Below are 27,500 nucleotides of genomic sequence, written 5' to 3' on the forward strand. Positions count from 1 at the left end.
AAGTGTTGACATGAATATGATTTGTTCGTTTCTCAAAATTTTTGATCTCATTTTGTAATAAAAATCCCGACTGCTGCACATGAAACACTGAACTTTGTGACTGTGGTTTTCATTGTACCAACATACAGATTTGATGAAGGCCACAGAAAACAACTGCCAGGATTTAGTGAAAGTGTCAGACCAGCTGAGAGAAGTGGGGAAAAAAAATATTTTTGAGATTGTTTTTATGACAGATAAACAGTCCTGTCCAAAAGGGCGACAAAATTGTTTTGCACCAACAAGGACAAAGACAGACAAATGAACAGGGAGGCCCAGAGGAGAAAAAGAGAAAGAAACAGACACAAGGACAACAAGAAAGAGATGTACTGTGAAGAGGGGAGCAGAATGAGACAGGCGCCATGAAATTACTTAAAAGGAAGGCTGTATTTGCCCTGCTTACACCATGAGGGACTTGATTTTAAAGTTCAAACGTAGATGTTATGAAAACATGAAATAAGCGTTTGGCTTTCAGCGGGTGAGGCTGGTTTGTCACAAAAAGACAATTAAAAAAAGAGGCATGTGTTTTCATCTGACACGTAAGATGTTGTTGCCGGTTTCGAGGTAACTGTGGACTTTAGATCACTGTCATTGAAACTAGTGCTGAACAGCTAATAGAAAAATGATGAAGCAAACTCACTGAACAAAATATGATCACAATATTGCCTGAAATAAAATGCGTAACTGAACCCGATGGATATATTCTGAAGCATCGAGAATATAATTGTGGCATAACTTTAAGGCTTTTTACTGTTTTTAAGCAATTAAAGCCAACAAACAAGATATATTCTTGTATTAATATTAAAAAATAGACACCTCATAGCCATATAGTATGTGTCATGACTGGCTACTGACATGAGGAGTAAAGGATGAAAATCAGAAGTAGCTCTACTGACTGGCTTTTTCCATAAAGCATTTTCATTAAAGCATTAAAAACACACACAGGTGAAAGTGAAACACTAATTACCCACTGTGTTCTACTTAGTGTGCCTCAGTGAGCCGGCATCATGCATTATGCACCCTGGTTCGCTGGACTGGGACCATCATTAAGGCTACATGCTCCACCTGTGCTTTTCCTATTATGGCAGATCCCAATGAACTAGGGCTGCCACGATTAGTCGACTAGTCACGATTACGTCAACTATCAAAATCGTAGATGACTGATAGTCTGACTAATAGTCGACGCGTCGTTTGCAGCTTTGTAAGATCCCAAAAGACACAGGAATAAGTAGTAGGATTTAAGAGTGTAATAACGGACTGAAACAGAAGATGGCAGCACTGCATGTACAAGGATGCCAGGTGCCGTTAAACCCCGAAGAAGAAGGAGCTGTGTCCCAGAATTCATAGCGCAGCCCAGCTCAGTTTCCAACAATGGCGGCAGCTAGTTTGTTTTAATATTTCTCTTATTACTGTTTCTGGGTCACAAAATAAACGTTTAACATATTTTCAGGCGAGAATGTAGCTGTGTAAACCTCAAATATCTGCTCAGTTTATCAAGACACCACATATTTTCAAAAGCGCTCCGACGTTTTCGGAGACGTCTGTTACCCACTAGCTCGATAGCTAGCCGGGGTTCAAGGCTCACTAGAGCCGTGAGAACACCGGGCAAACCATTTTCAAACCCACTGCCGTCTTTCACTGCTCAGGTTAAACATGATATATAAGTCACTTAAATAACTTAAAAATGTTATTGTTTGGCTTTTTTCAGTATTTTATTTATTCCTGAGTAAATCGGTTTGGCTGAGATTAAAGTTATAGTTTTTACACAGCTGAATAAACGTCCAGCAGACAACTGATTATTAGAAGTGTGAGATGCTCGAGAATATACTTCAATGTCCTGTTATATTTTAGATAGCAATGAGCAGACAGGTGAGTTTATTAAGCTTCACTGAAACAATCTGCAAATTTCATTAAAATGTAATAAACTCTCATCTTGTCTTTATTTTTAGTTAGCACATACCTTAAACACTTAAAGCTGTAAGCTAATGATAGTTATATAAGAGCAGATGCTGCTGGTGCAATAAGCTGTAGTTTTACTTCCAATGGATGATGATCTGATTAGTCGACTAATCGCAAAAATAATCGGTGACTAGTCGACTATCAAAATAATCGTTTGTGGCAGCCCTACAATAAAATCAATGGAAAAAAAACTTATCCAAGCATCCATCTGCATATGTTGTATTAAGATACACGTCTGATGTTTTGTACTATATTTTGGACTTTGGAATAAAAATCATTATTTTAATAGAAAAATAATTTGATCTGCACTGTAAAACATCAACCAGCGTGGTGAGTTACTCTGTAATAGAGGAAATTATTCCTCATGTTCATTCCTCACAAGTACACATACTGGTTCCAGCTCTTAGACTGTGAAGACAATAGTCACAGTCCTCAGTACAAATGAGTAAGCAGTGCAAAGGCATAATAAGCTACATTAGCATGTGCAGTGTAACAACCATACAGCTTTGTCATTTAATTTTATTTGTCTTGAGAATGAGGCTTTTTAGCCTTCGTACCTGACAAGTTTGTCTTGCAAATTGCTTGTGTTTTTTTTAAATAGCACAATTCTTTATTGTTAAGCTGCTAAAAAATATGGGTAGGTGTGAGAAGAGCCTTTGTTCAAAAGGTGTACGCATTGGAAAGTGACTTTTGAAAGCCAGAAATCTCAGCACCTGGCTAAGTAATTGCAGAGTAATTGCTATTAATCAAGAACCTCATCAACCCCCTGTAGATGTAGTATGGTAATTCTGTTTAATGTGCCAATTAAAATCATAATTAATGTACATTTAACAGTGACACCACTGCAATGTTGAAATGTTGAAAAGAGAAAACGAAGCAACACCGAAGAAGGCAGCGTAAGTGAGCATTAACTAAAAAACGGCACAATGTAGAGATGGAGCGAATCACGGAGTGAAGCCAGAGGAAGTTAGCCAGTCTGTGACATGTGCAGTAAATGGAGCAACTTCTTAAGCCCTCCGGGCCAGTTTACAAACGGTGGGTCTCCCTGCTTTGTGCGCTCCGTTACACAAAAACAGGGTGAGTGGTCGTGCACAGCCGGTGTCAGCTTTGTTTTACCCAGGCGCTGTGTGGAAACAAATTAAAAGTTAAGTTAATTAACTACTTGAGTAAGTAGAACAGGCAGGATGGAGCCAAATCAATTAGCTATTGGCAGGAGAGACAGAACTGGGGGGTACTAGAGAGGGGCCTCTACCAGCCAGAGCCAAAACACATACACATTAAGCACGCGCTGAATGACTACACATACTTCACAAAACACAAAATTCACACACGAAGCACAAGAATGCAAAGTCGGCACACACAATAGTTAGAATATGCCTGTGAATGCCGATAAATACAGAATACGAAAGTGTGAAAAATGCAAAGAAACTCGACGTATGTTGAGGCAAGATGTTGAAAAATCTGCAAATGACAAATATGAAAAATAACTTTTTTGTCTGTGATCTGTTTTTGGACAAATAGTTGCTTACAGAAGGTTAGACCTGGCAAAGAGAATAAGACAGATGACACTGAAGAAAAAGAAACAGCAGTGAGAGAACAGATTTTCACACAGACGTGTGGCAGGAGAAAAAAATGTTTCCAAGAAAACCAAAATAGTTTGGACTTTCTTTTGGGAAAATCTTGTCTGTGTGATGCTTCACAGTGTATCAAACCCTACTTTAGTTGGATGCCACATGATATTTTACTTTTTCATTTTAGTGAAGACAGCAGGGACACGTTAACACAATATGAATCACAGGAAGGCACGTCCACACGTACTTGGACTGAGAATACTGCAGGGAGGTGAAGATCTTAACAGAACAACAGTTTGTATTCTTGACTCAATGTGTCTTGAAAACAGGTAATGACACAGACACAGACACACACAGATGGTAGTACTTGGAAGTAATTTTCACCACATGTATAATTTAATGAGTATATGCTGATACTTTCACTGCCTATACATTGAAAAATGCCAAATTTCTAGTGTTCTGCTTTAAACCTACTGTATGCATTTTCTGTCTGTCAGCTTGCCCCGTGGAGCTGTAGGCATTGCTTTCAGATGAACACTGTATTAAAAGATGTCACCAAATTATATTTTGTGACAGGTAAGAATTAGAGCTAATGACAGGGGAGTCAGTGGCTACTGCTGCAAATTTTTACTTTCCTCTCCTTGGCTTAAAAGGACTGAAATCTTACATGTAAAAATGAAGGGGAACCACAAAATTAAACTGTCCACTCACTGATATCCTTGCCTGGTTAAACATACTATAGTCAAAGCTGTGGTGCTATGGGGAGAGAAACACTGCAACTGCTGGTGTTAAACCTCAAGGAACAAAGACCAGAAACCACAGTTTTCCCTTTCTTCCAATTGAATGTCATAGAGAAGGGAAGTGAGGAGTGAATGCTGTTTTGCTTTCATGGAAACCCTAACGATTCCAAACATAGGGCAGACGAAACCAAAATAAGGGTACAAAGCAAAGGCAGGTGCTGGAAAAAGATCTAATAGGCAAAAAAAGAAAATAATCTACAAAATGGCAAAGGGCAGAAAGCTTGTATCAGTATCAGGTGATAAGTACCCTCCATAGATTTCCAAGGATTAGTTCCAGATGAGTTGGACAGGTGAGAGGATGACAGCTCCGCCCAGGGGCAGAAACAGGGGGAAATGGAACTCTGTAGAAAATTACCAGCTGCTCACCTGGACCATGATACTGATAAACGGTAGTTTTTTCCAACAGTCTCACAAATTAAATTAAAACACAAGTAAACTGTATTTTTAAAGCTTTACACTAAATTGGCCAAGATACTGTGGATCTCCATTCTTTTCTTTCTTCCCAACAAATTATTCAATGAACTCTCACATATCTCAGTAATGAGGCTTACATTGGTGTTAGTTCTGTATTTTGATTTTTATGTAGGAATGGCACAAAACAAATGAAAAAGGCTTAATCTTAAGTGGCAGTACTTTTTCACCCTTTCAGTTCCTTAACCTACATAACAGACAATCGAGATGTGTTTTTGTCTTGGATTTGATTATTATTAAAGAGAACCTTCACAGACATTATTATTAAAGCAAACCCACCTGTGAGTTTGAACTTACGCTACAATTCAGAAAGAAATTTTAGTTTCCTCTTTTCCAGTGTTGACAGGTCAAAAATTACAATCCCTTTCATCATGTGTTTTAGAAGGGGCTTTATCAAGAATTTCATAAATTTTGTAGATTGAGCCTGCAGACTATGTTAGAACACTTGTAGAAATTTCTCTAGGTCTGTCAAAGGACAACCTGCCTTTTTCAGGCAAATGCTAGCTCGTGGGCTAATATGCTCATTGTGAAAAATGTCTTCACAAAACTAACAGAATTCCAGTCTCTTTTTCAAGCTCCTTAGACTATTAGGACTGGATGACTGAACCTGCACAGAACGTACGCGTAATTAAAAAGAAAAAAAAAAAACAAGATTCAGTGCATGATTATAAAACCCTTTTTTTTAATGTCCATTGCAGGCTGTTATAGAAATGTTGGCTTCTACAAATCTCATTTCTGGAAAAGTTGTTTGCTGAAAAAGGTAGATGGTTTAGTGAGATGCTGAAAAAGTAGCTCACACACACACAAGATCATACTCATTCCTGTGTGTGTGTGTGTGTGTGTGTGTGTGTGTGTGTGTGTGTGTGTGTGTGTGTGTGTGTGTGTTTGGGTGTATAACTAATATTCTTTTTAGTTATGACATCTTTAAGAAGGGGGACCGGAGGGTGTGTTCCAACTACAGGGGGATCACACTCCTCAGCCTCCCTGGGAAAGTCTATGCCAGGGTGCTGGAAAGGAGAGTTCGTCCGCTAGTCGAACCTCGGATACAGGAGGAACAATGCCGTTTTCGTCCTGGTCGCGGAACACTGGACCAGTTCTTTATCCTCTCGAGGATACTTGAGGGTGCATGGGAGTTTGCCCAACCAGTCTACATGTGTTTTGTGGACTTGGAGAAGGCATTCGACCGTGTCCCTCGGGGTGTCCTGTGGGAGGTGTTGCGGGAGTATGGGGTGTCTGGCCCATTGCTACGGGCCATTCGATCCCTATACAACCGTTGCAAGAGCTTGGTTCGCATTGCCGGCAATAAGTCGGACTCGTTCCCGGTGGGTGATGGGCTCCGCCAGGGCTGCCCTTTGTCTCCGGTTCTGTTCATAATTTTTATGGACAGGATTTCTAGGCACAGCCAAGTGGCGGAGGGCTTTCGCTTTGGTGGCCTCAGAATCTCATCTCTGATTTTTGCGGATGATGTGGTTCTGTTGGCTTCAGCACCTCCAAATCTGAGGCCATGGTTCTCAGCCGGAAAAGGGTGGAGTGCCCACTTCGGGTCGGGGATGAGTTCCTGCCCCAAGTGGAGGAGTTCAAGTATCTCGGGGTCTTGTTCGCGAGTGATGGGAGAAGGGAGCCGGAGATCGACAGACGGATTGGGGCTGCAGCTGCAGTAATGCAGACGCTGCACCGGTCCGTCGTGGTGAAGAGGGAGCTGAGTGTAAAAGCGAAGCTCTCAATTTACCGGTCGATCTATGTCCCTACCCTCACCTATGGCCATGAGCTGTGGGTAGTGACCGAAAGAACGAGATCGCGGATACAAGCGGCAGAAATGAGCTTCCTCCGAAGGGTGGCTGGCCTCTCCCTTAGAGATAGGGTGAGAAATTCGGCCATCCGGGAGGGGCTCAGAGTAGAGCAGCTGCTGCTCCACATCGAAAGGAGCCAGCTTAGGTGGTTCGGGCATCTGACAAGGATGCCCCCTGGGCGCCTCCTGGGTGAGGTGTTCCAGGCATGTCCCACCGGGAGGAAGCCCCGGGGCAGACCCAGGACACGCTGGAGAGATTATATCTCTCGGCTGGCCTGGGAACGCCTTGGTATTCCCCCGGATAAGCTGGAGGAGGCGGCTGGGGAGAGGGAGGTCTGGGCCTCTTTGCTTAGGCTGCTGCCCCCGCGACCCGGCCTCGGATAAAGCGGATGAAGATGGATGGATGGATGGGTTATGACATCCATTAATTTGAAACTTCTATGCCTTTTTCAAAAATGACATTTATCTACATGAAATTTGTGTCCCAAGATTACTTATATTATGATTTGATGCTATATGAACATACTTGAACTGAATTATTAGTCACACTCTCCATTGCTTGTCAGTCCTTTATTAGCAAGTAATCTAATTCTACTGTATGCGTCCATCCATTTATTTTCTTATGCTTAACAAATTCTGGTTTGGGGAGGAGGTGGGGGTGGAGCCTTTTCCTGCAAGAAGCGGGGTACAACCTGGACAGGTCACCAGTCTGATGCATGGCTAATGCAGATACAATTATTCACACCTGCAGCCAATTTAGAATCACCATTTATTCCTACTTGAATGTCTTTGGATTGGGGGAGGAGTCTGGAATAGTTGGAGAAAACCTATGCCGACCCAGGAAGAACGCGCAAACTTGATTTGAACCCAGGACCTTCTTGATGTGAGGCACCAGCGCTAACCACTGGCTAACTATGCTGCACTGTGTGTTATGGGCTCTGAGGTTGGCTTACAAAAAGCTACTTATTGAAAATAAACAAACAAACAAACCAATCCCATCTCTGCCTGTGGAACATTTTGTCAGTGTGATGTGTGGAAAACCACTCAAGGTCATGTGTCTACTTTGTTAGTTCATGATGCTTTGCTAACTGAATTCACCAGTTAATGAAAGTACCCATGCTGTTTGTAATTGCACACAGTCCATTCTTCAAATTGAAGACAGAAGATGGAGCACATGTATTATTCTTGCTGATGTATGATGATTGCAGGTATTTAATCAACTGAATCAGAAAGACCTGCAGCTGCGAATGACATCACTAATATCAATCATGCTTTAATATATTCTGTCATCTGTCTTCTATTAAGTTTTGATGTGCACACAAATCTCTTATGTAAATCTGTAGTCAGTATCCATTAAATTACTCCCAAAGTTATAAGCATTGTTTCATAAAAACTGTGCAATTACGTATGTTTTTCAAACTGCTATATACATGTATGCTTTAAGTGCCTTTGCAAGATGACATAATTAAGTACCAGTAATTGGTATGCCATTTTTATTGCTGCTTTACACCATGGACAGTATTTCCACAGATAATTTTATAAAATATTCCTATTTATAAACTATTCCTAGAAGATCCCCAAGACTTCATGCAGAGGGAGAGTTTACAGATTTTTAGACACATCTTTAGTCCTTGATTTTTTAAAAATTTTATTTTAGTTTGCTGCAAGCAAGTTTACTAAAATATTATTCTGTAAACCTTAAACTAAGTGCTGTTATATGATATTATATTATTTGGTCAACATCAAATTTGAATGTAGTCTAAGCCTGCACTTAAAGTCTTTTTAAATGTATTCTTTACTTGCTGTCACACCTGTGAACACCACTGGGGCTGCAGTTGAAATAATATAAACAAAAAATATCACATTCAAGAGTTAATTTAGAGGAATAACAATTAAAATCCATCAGACTCTCCAGTGTTTTAATGAAAGAGCTATGACATTGATAAGTCTGTTAAATTACAGTTAAGACATTTACTAGCTTTCTCCTTTATTAATATATCTATTAATATGTTAGCTTTTTCCAATCTTACTGATGAATCTTAAAGCCCTTAAAGCACACATATATCCATGCACCACTTTTAATACTATACTAGTGTACGGCACTTTTCCTGTTACAGACATCCAAGCCACTGTGTGACTTTCAGCATTTATTATGTGTTTAGCCTCTTCATAGTTTTAATATTGTAATTTTCTCTCTTTGAAGTGAGTTAACCTCACCTACTCTTCATAATGCGTTGAATTTCTACTTAGAAAAATGTTCAAAGGGAAAGATGACTGAAAAAAGAATCAATTTTTCAGTGGGCAGGTAATAGAAACACCATCTTGGGAAATTGGATCCAGTGGCATTTTTCCTCTGTGGATTAAAAGTTTGAGGTAAAGTACAGGTGAGGAATTGCATCTCTGGATGGTTCCAGAAATCTTTCCCTTTACATGATAACGCCATGTAGAAGCTTTTTATTATTTCTACATTTGATGTACTGCATATAAACTGATGTTTTTGTGTGACAAACATGGTGATCAGTGATCCTGTAGACTTGATTGTGTGTTCTCGTTGACTGCCTCAAAGTCAATCTTTTGTCAGTGCTTTTTCTCTGTTTTGACATATTTTGTCAATAAATGTTAATAAATCTATTAAAAATATTTTTTGTGACAGCTGTAGCTTTTTGTAACAAAGTGAGGTTTCTTCATGTAGCTTTGCTAGTTGATATTTGCTAATTGCTATTCACCCTAATTTTAGGCTTGTGATCTTTCAGCAACTGAGAATCAGTTTGGTTTTCATTCATGTGCTCGAAAGTAGCATCACGAAAATTTCCTTTATTTACTGCAATGTTTTTCAATTACATCCACCCACTTTTTAAAAATCTCATAGGACAAACAAAGGATCTTTCTATTCAATATTTCAGTATTACTGAAAAAACTCTGCAAAACCTGCTTCACGGAAAACTGTGATGGCATTTCACACAGCAGTGTGCATTGTGCAAACTAACAACATTTCTTCTATGAACACTGAACAAAGTGCTTCTTCTAATTTATTATGTATTTAGTGGTGAACTTGCCATGTGAAACAAATGCAAATGGAGAAACTAACATATTCACTGCATGTTGATGAATATGAAAATCAAAAGAACAGGGAATTGTAATCATTTTAAAAACATATAGATCTTAATAATTGCTCTAAGTGTGATGACGTTTGTCCAAGGTTTTTAAGGAGAAAAAAGGTTACACACATATGCTTTCGTTATTATAGAAAGATACGATGTGATTACTACTTTTACTGACTGGCATCAGTCTGCTCCTCACTTGGAACCAATATTTAAGGTAAAACCAACAATTTTAATGGAAATGCAAAAAACCTTGTGGTCAGAAAGTCCTATAACTATGTATTTTCCTTAATAATTGTGATTAGATGATGACTTTTGCATGTCAGAAAAAATAACTAAATAAAACAACATGTGAAGTAGTACTAACTCAAATCTATCCAGACCTGTTATCAGTCCAATCTCCCCAACCTACTTGCTTAGAAGTCTTTCTGTATGAATTCTTTTGGGTTGCCCTGAAACTTACTCCATGTCTTTTGGAACCACATGATAAAGCAGGGAAATTGGAAAGAGAGGGAATCCAACTTTTTTTAATAAGTCCCTTTAATTCATCCTCTGTAAATTATTGAGAAAATTAATTGAAAACTAAAATAGAAGGCTGGTACTTTAAAAGTAAAATTAAATTGTGGGAATTAGACCCTGGGCTTTTATATCCTCTTGTGTTAAGAAAGATCTGTGGTATTACCAAAAATAATGGTAAGGTGGTGGGAAAGTTCACCCCTCGGATGCGCAGTGGGAAAAGAAAAGAATGATTAAATTGAAAAGTTTAAGTAGAATTTAAGCTGAATAAGCAATTCAATATCTGCTGCCCACTTATTTTTCCCCATGAAGTAAATTACCCCTTGTGCTAGGCAAGCAGTTCAGTCAATGAAAAGAGAGGCCGTCAGTGAAGACGATTGGTTTGCCTGTCTAGAAGTATTGTCTGTCAGCCTTCCCACCTGCCTCCTCACCTCTGTCCCAGTTCTACAAGACGCATTAATGCCAAGAAGGTTTTGAGTATGCGGTGTGTCCAGCGTTGCTCTTTTTTCACTTCATGACTCACTCAATCACTTGTTGACCCAGCTACTACTACTGTGTTATTTCAATCTACCTTTCCGCCTTTACACACAAACCTGGTTGTGCACTGTGAGGACAGAGATTATCATTCTCCTGACAGCTGACCACTGTGTGTATGTGTGTGTGTGTGTGTGTGTGTGTGTGTGTGTGTGTGTGTGTGAGCGCGTGTGTGCACGTGTGTGTGTGAGACAGAGAGTGCTTGTCTGTGTGCATGTGTTTATCTATATTTTCTACTTGCCTGACTGCAGGCCTATGTGTGCAGATTCTCATTGTGAGTTGCATGTGTCTATGTCACAAGGTTAATTGTGTATTTGTGTGTGTGTGTGTGTGTGTGTGTGTGTGTGTGTGTGTGTGTGTGTGTGTGTGTGTGCGTGCGTGTGTGTGTGTGTGTGTGTGAGGTTGGCAGTGTGAAAGTAAAGTCATCCAAGCAGCCTGACTCAAACAGGATCAACCACTAATCCTTTATCTGCTTAGCCATGGAGGTGTCAGTGTATGTGTGTGTGTGTGTTTGCGTTTACTTGAAAGATTCTGCCATCACACTATTTTTGTCTGTGAGTGTGTATGTATGTGCATTGAAGTGAAGCGCATGTGTGTGGGTGCGTATCATAATTAATGGCTATGGGGAGCTCAGAGAGAAGGAAAGAGTGAGAGGGAGGGAGTTGAAAAACATAAACACACTGCTGCCTCCCTTCTCTCTCTTCCAGAGTTACAGTCAGCAAGGCACTTAACTTCATAACAGTTTGAATAGAGCCTCTCTAAAAATCTGACATTTTACATTTGTCTTCACTGGTTTCATATATTTAGCCCAGAACATTTAGCTTTTTTATGTAATGTACAACTACTAAAACCATAATGGTAGCCCTTTCTATGATAGCTATTATTAGCTAATTATAGCTCATTATAGATATTATTGTGTTAATAGTGGAGAATTAAGGTGGAATAAAGAATGTTTTAATATCAAAACAACTAGTTATTACCTCTTAATTATCAAAATATTATTCAAGAAACAGCCATTAGGGTATTCTGTATAGACTGTGATAATAACTGAGTAATATTACATTGAAATGCATGTAGTTGGGTAATAATGGGCAAGAAACTGGGTAATCATTTAGAAAAAAACATATGAATGCAAAGCAAAACCAATTAGTAATAGTATGGCAATATAGTGGTCATGATATGATAACCTCTTAACAAAAAAATGTTAATATCTATGCATTAGACTTTTTATATTCTAAATTATTAATAACCTTATAATGATAAGTTAGTAATGATGGCTGCTTTAACATGTTATTATGTTGTGATTTAGAAACATGTGGCAGTTTATGTGTAATAACCAGGATTCACAGCTTCAATAAGCAGCTTATTCCTATAATATTCCTTAATAATAGACTGCTACAACAAACTTCACCACATTTCCAGGTAATAATTACACTTCGTGAAGTATAACTTAGTAGGTTATCAATATGGACTCATATAGAATTGAAACACATAGTTTTGCATTTTGCAGCCTTGATTACATGCGTCTATATCATGTTCACCATATATAATTTGCTAATAGTATCCTAATATGTTAACACACATCAACTAATATTACCTTATTATTTTGAGGTTTTTAACACAATTACTTGTATAAAAACTTTATTATGCAGATATTACCATTTTATTGCTAGCAAGCTGTCATATTGTAAGGCAAGGCAAGGCAAGTTTATTTGTATAGCACAATTCAACAACAAGGTGATTCAAAGTGCTTTACAGAGACATTAGAAACAAAAACAAATAAAAAGCATGATTTAAAATTGATTAAAACAAGCAAACAAACAAACTAACTAATTAACAAACAAACAAAACAGCATATAAAATCAAAATGGATGAAATCAGAACAATAGATAAAATCAGTAGTTAAAATGTTAGTTTTGAAATTTAAGCTTAAAAGTGTGGATTTGGTGCTTTATTCAAATGCAGCTGAGAACAGGTGAGTCTTCAACCTGGATTTAAATAAACTGAGTGTTTCAGCTGATCTGAGGCTTTCTGGGAGTTTGTTCCAGATATAAGGAGCATAAAAGCTGAATGCAGCTTCTCCGTGTTTGGTTCTGACTCTAGGAACTGATAAAAGACCAGATCCAGATGACCTGAGGGATCTGGAAGGTTCATACTGGGTCAGGAGGTCACTGATGTATTTTGGTCCTAAACCTTTCAGAGCTTTATAGGCCAGCATCAGAACTTTAAAGTCTATGCTCTGACAGACAGGCAGCCAGTGTAAAGACCTCAGAGCTGGACTGATGTGGTCCACTTTTTTGGTCTTAGTGAGGACTCGAGCAGCAGAGTTCTGAATGAGCTGTAGATGTGTGCCTGATTTTTTAGGTAGACCTGTAAAGATGCTGTTACAGTAATCAAGCCTACTAAAGATGAATGCATGGACTAGTTTTTCCAGGTTCTGTTGAGACATCAGATCTTTTATCCTTGATATATTCTTGAGGTGATAGTAAGCTGATTTTGTTATTGTCTTAATGTGTTTTTCTTTTTCTTTTTTTTTTTTTAATAAATAGGACAGGGGGAATGAATGAGAGAGAGAGGGGGAGAGAAAGAAAGAAAACCAAAGAGGAGAAGAGACGGTGAGAAGGGGGGGGGAAGAGAGAAAAAAAAAAAAAAGAACTCCTGGGTCACCTGTATGGAGAAAAAAAAAAAAACAAACAAACAAAAAAAACAAACAGAGGAGACAGCAAACAACAAAGAGCAACATAATAATAGAGAAAACAAAGCACCATCACAATAAACTAGCTAGTCATAGATACCAATATTTACTAAATAATAAACGATATTGTGCAGCACGCAAGATAGACAGCGCACAGTGTGCTTTGAGGCAGCAGCCAAGAAAGCTTTAGTCCGTGTCTGTGAATACCCATGTGTGCATACCTGTGTGGATCAGCATGCTTGCATTCCAAAGGTTTCTCCATGTAATGATCTGCTAGGGAGTGTGGGGGGGCCACAGCCCCGTCCTCCAGGGTGTGAAGCGGGTATGGAGGAGATCAAAACTCCAGACATCCAGAGGCCCCCAGAACACAAGAGACCATGGAAGACCAACAGAGGGGCAGCCGCGCCACTGTCCCAGTAAGAGCTGAGGAGAGTCCCAGATGAGGGCTCGCTTAATGTGTTTTTCTAAGTTTAGGTCTGCATCCATCACTACACCAAAATTTCTCACCTGGTTTGTGGTTTTTAGGTGCATAGATTGAAGTTCTCTGGTGACCTGTAATTGTTTTTCTTTGCGCCAAAGACTATTACCTCAGTTTTGTTTTTGTTTAGCTGGAGAAAATTGTGGCACAACCAGTCATTGATTTCCTCAATGCACTTACCAAGAGCCTGTACACAGGGCCTCGGTCTCCTGGTGACATTGTGATATATATTTGTGTGTCATCTGCATAGTTGTGGTAGTTTATTTTGTTGTTTGAAGTAGGACCTTCTTGCACTCCTCAGTTGTAAATTATAATTATGAAGTTTCTCTTTATAGATGTCATAATGAACCTGGAGGTTTGTTTTTCTCCATCTGCGCTCAGCTTTCCTACACTCTCTTTTTTCATTTTTCACTAGTGTGGAGTTTCTCCATGGAGACTTTTTCCTTCCAGAGATAACCTTCACCTTAATGGGAGCAATTGTATCCATTACATTTAACATTTTTGCATTGAAGCTATTGACGAGCTTATTGACTGAACCTCTGGACAGGTCAGGTGTTAATGGGAAGACCTGGTTAAAGATCTCACTACTGTCTTCAGTTATACACCGTTTTGTGATCACTGCTGTTGATATATTTGTGTGGGCTGAGATTTTACTTTCAAAGAAAACACGGTAATGATCAGACAGGCCCACATCAGACACAGTAATGTGTGAAATGCTCAGGCCCTTGGAGGTCAGTAGGTCAAGAGTGTGTCTTCTATTATGTGTGGCCTCTGTTACATGCTGAGTCAGTCCAAAGTTGCCCAGAGTGTTACTCAGGTCTTTAGTCCCTTTGTCCTGAGGGTTGTCCACATGGATGTTAAAATCCCCAACAATAATTACACAGTCGAAATCAACACAGATCACAGACAGCAGTTCACTGAGGTCATTAAAAAAGTCTGTGCAGTATTTGGGAGGCCTGTAAACATTAAGAAACACAACTTTGGATGGGCCCTTCAGCTGTAAAGCCACATATTCAAAAGACTGAAAACTTCCAGGAGATAGCTGCTTACATTGAAATGATTCATTAAATAAGACAGCAACCCCTCCTCCTCTCCTGCTCACCCTGGCCTCACTGATAAAACTGTAGTTAGGGGGGGTCGTCTCGATGAGAACATCTCCACTGTTACTTTGGTCCAACCAAGTTTCAGTTAAAAACATAAAATCAAGGCTGTGCTCAGTGATTAAATCATTAATTAAAAATGTTTTCCCAGCTAAAGATCTAACGTTTAATGAAGCCAACTTAAGTGTTTTAGAGGTATTACTTGTCCCCTCGTGTTTGGGAGCAGTCTGTGGCACACAAGGTATGTTTACTATATTTAAAGATCTTTTAGAGTGCAGCTCTCTGTGTTTTGACCAGGCCATGTCTCCTTCTGTCACCTGAAAGTACAGAGATTTTAACCACTATGTATTACTGACATGCAACTTGTGGGGATAGGTTAATTGGATAATCCAAATTGCCACTAGGTGTGAATGTGCGAGTGAATGTGAGTGTGAATGGTTGTCTGTCCCTATGTGTTAGCCCTGCGACAGACTGGCAATCTGTCCAGGGTGTACCCCGCCTCTCGCCCTATGACAGCTGGGATAGGCTCCAGCGCCCCCCGCAACCCTGAAAAGGATAAGCGGAAGCAAATGGATGGATGGATGGATGTATTACTATGCTATTACTATTGATATGTGGTCTGTTATTATCCAGTTACATAAATTTCTAAGTTGTATTACACAACTATACCCATTGTTGACATGTCTCATGTATGATATAATTAAGTGGCATAATGTTCTGTTTTACAGCACATCTAGGCTCTCTTGTTATTTACACACACACACACACACACACACACACACACACACGTGCATGGTAAGGTGGCAAAACTATGAAGTGTGTGTGACCGTATGTGTGAGTGTGGAAGCAGGGATTAGTATTAGTGGAGAGGATTATCCAGTTGAAGGACTGCCTGCCTCAGTGCCTGCCTGTGTAGTAGCTTTACTCTCTCTCTGCATCTGTCTGTCTCTTTCGCTTAGACACTCTGTGAACCTTGTTCTCCAATCTGTGTGTGTGTGTGTCCTCTCCTTGGCACTTCACTTTTGTGCAGCGTTCCCTCATTTTCCTCCTCGCTCCTGTTTACCTTCTTGTGTTTCTTTCCTTTTCCAATCTCCTCTGCTGTATTAATTTTGTCTCCTTCTCTTCTTCTTTGTAACACCTCTCTTCTATTTGTCCAACTTCACTTGGTTCTTTCTCACGCTTTTCTCTTCCCAAAACAACCACGGTTGCTCCTCCGGTTGCTCTCTCTTCTTCTATTTATCTTCCTTTCACAAAATCTTTGCTTCATCCTGTACTGCAGCTGCTTCTCAACATCAACTTTCTTCTACTTTCACCCACTCTTCTCTGTTCTATTTTTCAGCTTCATTGTTCTATTCTTTGCTTTTTGCACTTTCCTTCTAAATTTATTTTTCTATTTCTCTCTTCTCTTGTTTTTCTCTTCTGCTGTACTTTCTCTCTTTCTTTTAAACAGTTGTTTTTCTTGCATCCATCTCATCTCTTCTTTTTTGATTTCTAACACATTCTTTCCCACAGATCAGCAGGAAAACATGATTAAAAATACCATACATTATGTTATGCTAAAGCACCTACCAGCTTAGCTAATCACTTTTGAAAAATAGTGAGGATAATAAAATTTGCTGTATCCCATTCTTAATTCTCCCCCTCTGTACCGTGCTTTGCTGTCATAATAGCTTATGTAAAGTGCTGGCACAGGTCCCTCCGTGGTTAACAGGTTTAGACACCTTCTGATCCTCCTCTGGCTTAACTTCTGACATTGACACTTACTGTGTACTTCTCTACATAAGGGCTCTCAGTGGCAACTAAAAAGGATTCACCTCCCGTGACACACAAATACAGGAACAAATGCACGTTGAGTAGAGCTTCCGTTAAAACCACAGGAGAATATAATCCTGTCTGTTTCTATGTTGGTTTCACAGAGTTTTGGTTACCATTTGAAAGCATTTACTAGCTGAAGATAACAGAGTCCATTTCATCCTTGTGATCCGACCTCTACAACAGCCTGTGTGATTATGTGCGCTGTTAAAGACTCTGAGCAAAAAAGGAAAGCATTGCCAGTTTGCTCATTGTAAGTTTCTGGGACCTGTTTGCCAAAATGGAACAGCAAAATGAACAAACAAAATGGTAATGGACAAATCTGACCTAGCTGTCACAGACACTGTTTTAGAATGGAAAGCTGACAAGCAGAGGTGTGGACTTGAGTCACATGACTTGGACTCGAGTCAGACTCGAGTCATTAATTTTATGACTTTAGACTTGACTTGGAAAAATGTTCTAAGACTTGTGACTTGACTTGGACTTTTACACCAATGACCTGGGACTTGAATTGGACTTGAACCGGTTTACAACCGCATCCAAGAATAACATGCAGCTTATCTCAGAACTGTCGGTGAAAATTATTCTTGGAGCTAAGTTTAATTGAGCTGCATTTTAAAGAGGTGCAATTTCACAATTTGTGTATATTTTCTAAGTTCACTATTTTGTCATGTGTTGAGAAAAACACAGATTTAAAAATTACATGGTCTAATATTTACATTTAGCATAACTGCAACATGCTTTTTTTCGTTTTTTTTTTAAAGACTCGAAAGGACTTGAAATTCAAAATTTCAGACTTGTGACTTGACTCGGACTTTTACACCAGTGACTTGAGACTCGACTCTGACTTGCCTGACATTACTTGAGACTTGACTTGAGACTTGAGGATAAAGACTTGAGACTTACTTGAGACTTGCAAAACAATGACTTGGTCCCACCTCTGCTGACAAGTACACTTTCTCCAGCAGCCAGAGATTTCTGGCAAAGGGCAGGTCACACCAAACACATCTGAAGTGGTTTCAGGCTCTGGATACCATTTGAATTGGTTACCTCCAAATATATACACATTGAAACCTTCAACAAAAAAAAAAATCTCAGCTAATGGAGCAAAGGAGTTGAATAGGCAGATTTTTAGTGATACTCACTGACTGTAGAGTCATTCATTCATTCATTCTCTGGCACGACAAGATTGCAGACAAGTTCATTAAGCCTTCTAAAGATAGAGAGTCTGGATTTAGTCTTGTTTTTCACTGCTCCCCGCCAAATCCCTTCTCTGGCAGGGTGACAATACTGTCCAATAATGAGCTTGCTGACATTCATTCCTTTGTTGGTTTTAAATAGGTAACATCAAGAAACCTTGTATCCTAGGTTTCATTATCATTTTTTAAAAGTTCCTTCCTCTTATAAGGTTTATAAAGTCCTACAGCATAACTTGCAAGGGACAGATTTAGCAAATTAATTAGCCGTACCTTCAGCCTAACTTTTTAACTTCAGGGTGGGAAAGGTGTTGTAGCAATAGAGATGACAGTAACCGACAGTAAATGTCTGCCAACTAAAGAGATCAACCTACAATGTGATGGCCTATGTTGGGCACCTTGATAATATGTTACAGATAGCTTTACAGATTAAGCAACTGTCTTAATAAGTGACATAATTGCAGCACATGTAAACACTTGTAATGTTGTGAAAGTGTGAACACAAACTTTTTATTAGGCTTTTTATTATAGTTGCCATTGTTTGAGTAGTTGGTTAATTCATTAACGCAGCTTGAATAAAATGATCTGAAACACCGTTTAAGCAGTTATTCAGTCTAATTTTTAATTTTAGGCTGCAGCACAGCAGAGTCCCTTGATGTCACTCGTACCAATTAAAAAGTGAAGATAATATTTATTCATGGTTTATTTCACAGTTAGAATTATAAATGTTATTCAAGACAAATCAAAAACAGAATACCTAAAGTTCCTCAGTGCATAACTAGAGACAGCTCAGGGTCATCTTTGCCAATTGTTTTCTGTTAGTTTCCTCGGAACATTACAGTCGAAGTCCAAGTTAACATGCTGATCTTGGGGGATGAATTTATAAATACACAACCCCAAAAATGCAGGAAAAACATGCTTTCGAGATTTGCTTACAGTACAATTCTGTGTACATAATTTCCTCAAGGACTATTTAAATATTCTGATTCTCACTCTTATAGTATATAGTGCTACCCACCAACAATAGCACTAATTCTGTGGCATGGATGGAAGAGCGGAGCTCTCATTACTACTTCTCAATACCCACTTCAAGGATGAAAAGAAAGTAACACAGTTCAAAACAATACAGCTGATTATTAATATGATTGGAAGCAGTAATTATTTATAATTATATAATTATAGATTCAAGTGACACTAAGATTAGTGTCATCTATCGATCTATCGATCGATATATAGATAGCGATATATAGATATCTATATACTGTATAGATATCTATATATACGTATATACATGTATATGTATGTATATATATGTGTATATGTATGTATATATGTGTGTGTGTGTGTGTGTGTGTGTGTGTGTGTGTGTGTGTGTGTGTATATATATGTATATATATATATATATATATACAAAGTTATCCCCGAGAGAAGTAAAGCAAGTGTGTAAGTCCATCTCTGAATGTTTGTAAAGCATTCCTGCGTTAAGCTTAACAAACGACTGCCTCTTCTTGCTGCTACTTCAATCATGAAACTGCTTAACGATCAGCTGATCGGCTTTTCTGTCGGGAGTACGTCTCTCTTGTTTGCTTTTGGCCCACTTTGCACCAGAAAGAGGAAACCAGCGGCTGAACAACAGCAGCACGTTTAAGCTCTATAAGCTGTTGTTAGAATTTATTTAATATTACTTTCTACTCGAGGATCTTTTTCTACGTAGCTGACGGCTGGTAACTGTGCAGGGGCGGATCTAGCAAAGTTTAGCCAGGGGGGCCGATAGGGCATTAACAGGGAAAAGGGGGCACAAAGACATACTTTTCTTTCTTATTCTCATTTAAAATGTCTAGCTTTTAATAAATAATTATCTGACAGCCAAAGTTTTAATTCGATGCAAAATGAATAGAAGTCCATTACTGTATATAGTAACTATTAAGTCTAATATATATATATATAAATATATATATATATATATATATATATATATATATATATATATATATATATATAAAAAAAAAACACCCAGCACGCCCCTGCGGGCGGTTTATCCTTCAAGCTCGGGTCCTCTACCAGAGGCCTGGGAGCTTGAGGGTCCTGCGCAGTATCTTAGCTGTTCCCAGGACTGCGCTCTTCTGGACAGAGATCTCCGATGTTGTTCCCGGGATCTGCTGGAGCCACTCGCCTATCTTGGGAGTCACCGCACCTAGTGCTCCGATTACCACGGGGACCACCGTTACCTTCACCCTCCACATCCTCTCGAGCTCTTCTCTGAGCCCTTGGTATTTCTCCAGCTTCTCGTGTTCCTTCTTCCTGATATTGCTGTCATTCGGAACCGCTACATCGATCACTACGGCCGTCTTCTTCTGTTTGTCTACCACCACTATGTCCGGTTGGTTAGCCACCACCATTTTGTCCGTCTGTATCTGGAAGTCCCACAGGATCTTAGCTCGGTCATTCTCCACCACCCTTGGGGGCATCTCCCATTTTGACCTCGGGACTTCCAGGTTATACTCCGCACAGATGTTCCTGTACACTATGCCGGCCACTTGGTTATGGCGTTCCATGTATGCCTTGCCTGCTAGCATCTTGCACCCTGCTGTTATGTGCTGGATTGTCTCTGGGGCATCTTTACACAGCCTGCACCTGGGGTCTTGCCTGGTGTGATAGACCCCAGCCTCTATGGATCTTGTGCTCAGAGCTTGTTCTTGTGCTGCCATGATTAGTGCCTCTGTGCTGTCTTTCAGTCCAGCTTTGTCCAGCCACTGGTAGGATTTCTGGATATCAGCCACCTCCTCTATCTGCCGGTGGTACATACCGTGCAGGGCTCTGTCCTTCCATGATGGTTCCTCGTCTCCCTCCTCTTTCTTGGGTTTCTGCTGCCTGAGGTATTCACTGAGCACTCGGTCAGTTGGGGCCATCTTCCCAATGTATTCTTGGATGTTCGTTGTCTCATCCTGGACTGTGGTGCTGACACTCACCAGTCCCCGGCCCCCTTCCTTCCGCTTAGGGTGCTCAGGGTGCTGGACTTGGGGTGAAACCCTCCATGCATGGTAAGGAGCTTTCTTGTCTTTATGTCAGTGGCTTCTATCTCCTCCTTTGGCCAGCCTATTACCCCAGCAGGGTACCTGATCACGGGCAGGGCGTACGTGTTGATGGCCCGGATCTTGTTCTTACCATTCAGCTGACTCCTCAGGACTTGCCTGACCCTCTGCAGGTACTTGGTGGTTGCAGCTTTTCTAGCGGCCTCTTCATGGTTCCCATTCGCCTGCGGGATCCCCAAGTACTTGTAACTGTCCTCTATGTCTGCAATGTTGCCTTCTGGTAGTTCAATCCCCTCAGTTCTGACTACCTTCCCTCTCTTTGTTACCATCCGACTACACTTCTCCAGTCCGAACGACATCCCGATGTCATTGCTGTATAGCCTGGTAGTGTGGATCAGTGAATCGATGTCTCGTTCACTCTTGGCATACAGCTTGATGTCATCCATGTACAGGAGGTGGCTGACAACTGCTCCGTTCCGTAGTCGGTATCCGTAGCCAGTCTTGTTAATGATCTCACTGAGGGGGTTCAGGCCTATGCAGAACAGCAGTGGGGACAGAGCATCTCCTTGGTAGATCCCGCACTTGATGGTGACTTGTGCTATGGGCTTGGAGTTGGCCTCTAGTGTTGTACGCCACATCCCCATTGAGTTCCTGATGAAGGCTCTCAGGGTCCCATTGATCTTGTACAATTCTAGGCATTCCAGTATCCAGCTGTGGGGCATTGAGTCATAGGCCTTCTTGTAATCAATCCAGGCAGTGCACAGGTTGGTCAGTCTGGTCTTGCAGTCTCGGCTGATTGTTCTGTCTACCAGTAGCTGGTGTTTTGCGCCTCTGGTATTCTTGCCAATTCCTTTCTGTGTCCCGCTCATGTATTGACCCATGTGCCTGTTCATCTTAGCCGATATGATGCCTGACAGGAGCTTCCATGTAGTACTGAGGCAGGTTATTGGTCGGTAGTTGGAGGGGACCGGTCCCTTCTTGGGGTCCTTGGGGATCAGGACCGTCCGGCCTTCAGTTAGCCATTCCGGGTGTCTCTCGTTAACTAGCAGCTGGTTCATTTGTGCTGCCAGACGCTCGTGGAGTGCAGTCAGCTTCTTCAGCCAGTAGGCGTGAACCATGTCGGGCCCTGGTGCTGTCCAACTCTTCATACTGGAGACCCTTTCTTGGATATCTGCCACTGTGATGGTTACTGGACCCTGTTCAGGGAGGTCGCTGTGGTCTGCCCTCAGATCCTCTAGCCACTGAGCATTGCCGTATATATATATATATATATATATATATATATATATATATATATATATACCCTAGTAAGCTATAGTACTTTTTCCTTTGTGAAGGTACCATCTGTGCAGTCTGCAATTTTGTTGAAGAAAGATGTTGAATCTATTTAATATTTCTTGAAAAATAATTGATTTCTGTGCATTTTTTTTCCACACTGCATCAAATTAAGGTTGATTACGTCGATTAAGCATCATGAGGTGGAGCGTGAGGGGTGGTTCCCTATTTTTTATTTATTTATTTTTGTTGTTGCTGGGAGTTGGAACCCTATTACCAGAATAGGGAGGATGGTGTAGGTTTAAGTTTATTAGATTGATCAGTATTGCTGAACTATGAAATATTTTTTTTGGATACAGGTATAACAGAATAGCTTTAGTGTAGTTGTTGTTTTAAACTTGAGTATGAACTTATACAAAATGCAGCAAGATATTTAAAAAACAGTTTTGTTGATTAAAAAACACTATATCGGATTCATATCGGTATCGGCAGATATCCAAATTTATGATATCGGTATCGGTATCGGACATAAAAAAGTGGTATCGTGCCATCTCTAATATATGTATATATACAGGAGGAGAATAGGAGAGAATAAACCAGCTGTTCTCCACAGAACCAGCAAAGGTGTACTCTCAGTGGCAAGGGAACAATAAGAGAACAGCACCACCAAGGCTGGAGACGGAGCTCAGTGGCTAGAGGATCTGAGGGCAGACCACAGCGACCTCCCTGAACAGGGTCCAGTAACCATCACAGTGGCAGATATCCAAGAAAGGGTCTCCAGTATGAAGAGTTGGACAGCACCAGGGCCCGACATGGTTCACGCCTACTGGCTGAAGAAGCTGACTGCACTCCACGAGCGTCTGGCAGCACAAATGAACCAGCTGCTAGTTAACGAGAGACACCCGGAATGGCTAACCGAAGGCCGGACGGTCCTGATCCCCAAGGACCCCAAGAAGGGACCGGTCCCCTCCAACTACCGACCAATAACCTGCCTCAGTACTACATGGAAGCTCCTGTCAGGCATCATATCGGCTAAGATGAACAGGCACATGGGTCAATACATGAGCGGGACACAGAAAGGAGTTGGCAAGAATACCAGAGGCGCAAAACACCAGCTACTGGTAGACAGAACAATCAGCCGAGACTGCAAGACCAGACTGACCAACCTGTGCACTGCCTGGATTGATTACAAGAAGGCCTATGACTCAATGCCCCACAGCTGGATACTGGAATGCCTAGAATTGTACAAGATCAATGGGACCCTAAGAGCCTTCATCAGGAACTCAATGGGGATGTGGCGTACAACACTAGAGGCCAACTCCAAGCCCATAGCACAAGTTACCATCAAGTGCGGGATCTACCAAGGAGATGCTCTGTCCCCACTGCTGTTCTGCATAGGCCTGAACCCCCTCAGTGAGATCATTAACAAGACTGGCTACGGATACCGACTACGGAACGGAGCAGTTGTCAGCCACCTCCTGTACATGGATGACATCAAGCTGTATGCCAAGAGTGAACGAGACATCGATTCACTGATCCACACTACCAGGCTATACAGCAATGACATTGGAATGTCGTTTGGACTGGAGAAGTGTAGTCGGATGGTAACAAAGAGAGGGAAGGTAGTCAGAACTGAGGGGATTGATCTACCAGAAGGCAACATTGCAGACATAGAGGACAGTTACAAGTACCTGGGGATCCCGCAGGCAAATGGGAACCATGAAGAGGCCGCTAGAAAGGCTGCAACCACCAAGTACCTGCAGAGGGTCAGGCAAGTCCTGAGGAGTCAGCTGAATGGTAAAAACAAGATCCGGGCCATCAACACATACGCCCTGCCCGTGATCAGATACCCTGCTGGGGTAATAAGCTGGCCAAAGGAGGAGATAGAAACCACTGACATAAAGACAAGAAAGCTCCTTACCATGCATGGAGGGTTTCACCCCAAGTCCAGCACCCTGAGGCTGTACGATAAGCGGAAGGAAGGGGGCCGGGGACTGGTGAGTGTCAGCACCACAGTCCAGGATGAGACAAGGAACATCCAAGAATACATTGGGAAGATGGCCCCAACTGACCGAGTGCTCAGTGAATACCTCAGGCAGCAGAAACCCAAGAAAGAGGAGGGAGACGAGGAACCATCATGGAAGGACAGGCCCCTGCACGGTATGTACCACCGGCAGATAGAGGAGGTGGCTGATATCCAGAAATCCTACCAGTGGCTGGACAAAGCTGGACTGAAAGACAGCACAGAGGCACTAATCATGGCAGCACAAGAACAAGCTCTGAGCACAAGATCCATAGAGGCTGGGGTCTATCACACCAGGCAAGACCCCAGGTGCAGGCTGTGTAAAGATGCCCCAGAGACAATCCAGCACATAACAGCAGGGTGCAAGATGCTAGCAGGCAAGGCATACATGGAACGCCATAACCAAGTGGCCGGCATAGTGTACAGGAACATCTGTGCTGAGTACAACCTGGAAGTCCCGAGGTCAAAATGGGAGATGCCCCCAAGGGTGGTGGAGAATGACCGAGCTAAGATCCTGTGGGACTTCCAGATACAGACGGACAAAATGGTGGTGGCTAACCAACCGGACATAGTGGTGGTAGACAAACAGAAGAAGGCGGCCGTAGTGATCGATGTAGCGGTTCCGAATGACAGCAATATCAGGAAGAAGGAACACGAGAAGCTGGAGAAATACCAAGGGCTCAGAGAAGAGCTCGAGAGGATGTGGAGGGTGAAGGTAACGGTGGTCCCCGTGGTAATCGGAGCACTAGGTGCGGTGACTCCCAAGCTAGGCGAGTGGCTCCAGCAGATCCCGGGAACAACATCGGAAATCTCTGTCCAGAAGAGCGCAGTCCTGGGAACAGCTAAGATACTGCGCAGGACCCTCAAGCTCCCAGGCCTCTGGTAGAGGACCCGAGCTTGAAGGATAAACCGCCCGCAGGGGCGTGCTGGGTGTTTATATACACACACATACACATATATACACATACACATATATGTATATATATATATATATATATATATACACACACACATACACATACACATATATACACATACACATATATGTATATATATATACACACATCAGCTTGTTAGTGTCGGTAATCGTGGTTGTAGGTATTGCCCGTAGTGCTGCATTAACATCATCTAGCAGACTTTCTGAGGGTACTTCACGTAATCTTGGTAACCGGCTACGGGAGATCCAGGTTTCAAGCTTGGCCATGATCCTATTTTTCAGGTCAGTTCCTCTCGCACTCAACGATCCTTCTCCTATCGCAGTTGGGGCTATGTACCCAATCTCGGGTGGGGGTGATGATATCGCCCCCCTGACCTGGCGTCCTGACTCCTCCTTGCCGTAGCATTTGTGTTGTACCTCGTCAATCTCTAGCTGTGAGAGCAGTCCCTTCTTTCGAATGTTGGAACACTGAGCTACTAGTTGTTTCGCCGTCATTGTGGATGTTGGGTATCGAAGAATCCATAGGTCCCTCATCCTATTCATGTAGCCCCTTCCGCCGGGGTTACTTGCGTAGTAGCATTCCAACTACGCCCTGTTTTCGTCTCTTGCCCACCGATGCCTTCTTGTTCCAGTAGCCCACTTTTCGTCAGGGTGCCCTGGTTCCTCAACACCTGACGCGGACCTTGTTGATCCGGGCGATGTCCGAGCCGGCATGCCTTCATATTTATCTGTCTCGCTCATGTCTGCGGTAGGCTTGCTTAGCATAGGGGGTCTAGCCTTAGGATACAGACGCAGCTAGCAGATCCAGCTAGCAGCTGGATAGGGTATATATATATTAGGGGTGCAACGATATTCGTATCGATATTGAACCGTTCGATACAGTTCGGTTCGGTACGCATATGTATCGAACAATACAAAATTTGTAATTTATTTCATCAACTTTCCTTCTGATGATGCTGTCTGTGTTGAGCGCTCAGTGAATCTGCATTTGACTACTCCGCCTAGGCTACACTGTCGAGCGCAGATCCACTGAGCGCTCAACACAGACAGCATCGTCAGAAGGAAGAGCGCAGGGCAAGCTAGCGAGACAGAAGTTAAGCTCCCCTTGCAACATGGACCTCCCCCACCCTCATTCAGATGTGGCGTTTGGAATTATTTTGGTTTTCATGTGACGTATGACCCTGAAGGTAAGCGCGTCATGGACTAAAGTAAAACAGTATGTTGGATGTGCCACGCAATGCTCAATTACATGGGTGGGAACTAGTGTGTTAGCGCAGTTAGCTCGTTAACGTGTTGGCCGTCTAGCCCCATGCACGGGGCGATCAGGGGTAGCTCGTTAACGGAGATTTGCCGTGTTGTGGCGTTAACGTCATTTCAACGAGATTAACCTGACAGCACTAGTGGGAACACAACGAATACGACTGCACATTTACATCATCCTAGTGCAAAAACAACAAGCATGCATGCTACAAACTTTAGCCGAGTCATTTAGACAGCCGTTAGCACATGAGTCTCCTTATGGGGACCTGATATGTTTAATATGCTGCTGAGAATATAGCCCAGAAGAAGCGTATAGTATAGCTTTTATTTTGGAAAGAGCCATTTCTCTGTAATAAACTCTCTTTTCCAAAGATGCATGATTCCTCAATCAGATACAGGGCTCGCAATATCGCTAGCCCGACGTCCAGGGGCTAGCGATTTTTTCAGTCGGGCTACCAAAATCTATCTCTGCCCTGCCCGTCGGCTATTGTAGGAAGGAAAAATATATGTCAATGCTTTTGCATTCTTTCGGAAATGTAGATGGGTAATTATGTCATTGGCATCGGTGAGCCACTGTCAATATGTGACATATTGAAATCGCGTTTGAATTTGCGCTTGTTTTTTTGCTTTCACTTTGCAATCGCTCAGACAGCACTGATTGGTGAGTGATGATAATTTGTGCACCAATTCCTCTGACATCGTCTTATTAATCGTTAGCTTACTACACAAACATGACAAGTGAAATCTCCCGCAGCAAGCTTAAACATGTGAGAGGTTGATCACGCAGAGAATCGCTGAGCGTTATGTGAGTGCGTGTGTAAAAGCAGCAGGATATATATGTCAGTTCTGCTGAGCCAAATAAGACAGGTCAGGGTGAAGAAGTGACAGCCAAAGAAAAGCTTACCACAAAACGGA

At 41.6% G+C, this 27,500-nt stretch overlaps 1 protein-coding gene across 2 annotated transcripts in view; it reads right to left on the reverse strand.

Annotated features, from left to right (window-relative positions):
- The window catches only part of rspo4 (R-spondin 4), a 101,358-nt gene that overhangs the window by 53,966 nt on the left and 19,892 nt on the right, over positions 1-27,500 (reverse strand). The window contains exon 1 of one of the 2 annotated variants that reach the window (XM_082534435.1): positions 17,769-18,005. The exons of the other annotated variant lie outside the window; for it this stretch is intronic. The gene's annotated coding sequence lies outside the window, so the exon portion shown is untranslated. Of the gene's footprint in view, positions 1-17,768; positions 18,006-27,500 lie in introns of those variants that run through there. 2 annotated transcript variants of the gene reach the window in all.

Source organism: Aulonocara stuartgranti (genome assembly GCF_965226115.1).
Source record: "Aulonocara stuartgranti genome assembly, chromosome: 5".
NCBI lineage: Eukaryota > Metazoa > Chordata > Actinopteri > Cichliformes > Cichlidae > Aulonocara > Aulonocara stuartgranti.